The sequence below is a fragment of the Eurosta solidaginis genome, chromosome 5 (assembly GCF_040869045.1).
Source record: "Eurosta solidaginis isolate ZX-2024a chromosome 5, ASM4086904v1, whole genome shotgun sequence".
NCBI classification, from domain to species: domain Eukaryota; kingdom Metazoa; phylum Arthropoda; class Insecta; order Diptera; family Tephritidae; genus Eurosta; species Eurosta solidaginis.
The window spans coordinates 100,892,061-100,894,279 of record NC_090323.1 but is presented as its reverse complement, the minus strand read 5'-3'; the positions used below and the strand labels follow the sequence as shown (position 1 = coordinate 100,894,279).

The window sequence follows — 2,219 nt, the reverse complement described above, 5'->3', positions numbered from 1 at the left end:
GCTTGGTTTTGCTTAGATATTGCTTAAAGGGCCGCACTACGTTGACAAACAGAGTGAGCTTGGCATCAAATTATGCTCCGTCTTAAAAATCCATCACAATTAAAATCAAGGGATGTGACCAACCTTTTCCGCACACAGACCTGTGAGTGCCGAGTGCCCGCCTCAACAATGCCCCTCGACATCGCTTGAGGCCACACTACGTTGACAGACATTGTGTGCCATATTGTCTACTATTGGCTTCCATTTTTGCTACTAATTTCGCTCCAATTTCCACTCAATTACGCAACAATTATGCTCCGATATGCCTCCAAATAAACTCCTACCACAATTAAGGGATGTGTCCAACCTTTTCCGCTCACAGACCTGTAAGTGACCGAGTACCTGCCCCAGCAACATCCTTGCATTGCAGTCCGCCACACTGCAGTGATTTGACAACGTCAAATCTTGCCACATATAGGATGTAGCCATCCACACAGCGAACGCCTCCTATTCGCTTACGCAGTCTAAAGCAGCCTCAAACATCTCAAACGACGAGATGAGCACCGGCCCACTCGTACAATTATCGATTGTTTTTCGGCTGGCGATAGACATGCGTTCCTTCACCATCTTTCGTCATCTTTTTGCAGCTTATTTAACCGGCATCTCCGGTTGTCACAAATTAAGGGATGTGACCAACCTATCATCTGCCCCTCAGGGTCAGTTTCTCAATGAAATTGGGATTGCCGTGGCAAGCATGAGACCGAATTCCCTTGGGTCTTAGGTCCCCAAGGGAAAACAAGTCTACTCAGAGCGTGTGTCATAAGTGAACTCTATTTGAAACCACAGCCACCGCGATGCTCCCACAAGGGGGCCATCCCAGGACAGGAGGTGAGACCTGAGTACAAAGCATGGTTCGATGCAGTGCACCAGATCACACTGGCTTCTCCTGCTCCCGCGGTAGCAGTTTTATAAAGACCTTGCCTAGGGTCCCACAGGGTGATACCCGCGTCCACCCTGCTACCTTTCGAGTAAAACACCTTACTCATGGATTGGGTAACCATGGTATTATGGTCGCCTTTTACGACCGGTATACCTACCGTAGGCGATATCGTAACCAATGAGGTTCTACCGAGGTGCGATTATTGGTAGTTGAAAACTTACCAGCAACAAAAGAATCATGTTTAATTGTCCGCCGCACAATCATTATAGCATCATGTAACTAAGCTCAGTTTCTTCAAACAATTGTTCGGCACCGCCACGTAAAATCAATGTAGGTACATGTTCTAGCATTAACGCAACCTTTAAATAATTATAAATTTTGAAAATAAAATCAATGTCAAACCCACTATCAAACCTTGGTAAACGTTGAAACGTTCACCCCCAACTTGACGTTCTTCAAAGTAATCACATTGACCCAAAACACTTGAATTAATATCATTAGCTGTAGTCATAACAGCAACACCACAAGTTTTAATTGTACGTTTCAAATCTTCTTTTGGTACACGAACAGCACAGAACATAGCACAATCTGCAAAATAGTGTGTACCAACATCACCAATTGGTAGTTTAGATAACACAACATTGACGCCTTACTTAGCTAGTTCATTGTACAGAATACGCCATTCAGCACCAACAATTTTCTGATACTCTTGAGCATTATCAACACGTACTTTTCAGAATTATCACGCTCCGCCTTGAATTCCAAAACTATAATTAATAACGCGATTTTACATCTTTTGTATGACGTTGGGTCCATCAAAGCAAAGTATAGCGTCCACAACAATTTTAGAAAATAAATATTTTTGTTGATGAATAAGTTTGGAGGACATTGCTGTAGCAGCGTGTTTTCCAATAAAGCACGTTGTTGTTCTTTTGATTGGCGCTTCGACATGTACAGCCATGTCATATTTTGGTCATGCATAATTATAATGCTTTACGTATAGCTTTAATGATGATACGTGCATGCACGCCTTCCTCAACATATGGTTTAACTTGTTTTAAGATTTCACCTGCTTAAAGTACTACTGAAGTGGTGCCATCGCCGATCTGATAAGAGAAACATTTTTGTTCTACACATTCTAATATAACAAAAACTTACCTCAGCATTTGGCGATGTCGACTAGAGTTTTACGGCTGGATGCACAATATCCAATAGTTTCATAATGGTTGCACCATCATTTGAAATTGTGGCCTTACCACTGGAATCAACAATATGCTTGTCCATACTGCGTGGACCCAAT

General features: G+C 42.5%; 1 non-coding gene across 1 annotated transcript; it reads left to right on the top strand.

Annotated features, from left to right (window-relative positions):
* The first annotated feature begins 1,069 nt into the window (after window positions 1–1,069).
* LOC137234075 (U4 spliceosomal RNA) lies at window positions 1,070–1,148 on the top strand. Its single transcript, XR_010947678.1, has one exon. It is a non-coding gene; the product is annotated as a U4 spliceosomal RNA (small nuclear RNA).
* The last annotated feature ends 1,071 nt before the right edge of the window (window positions 1,149–2,219 follow it).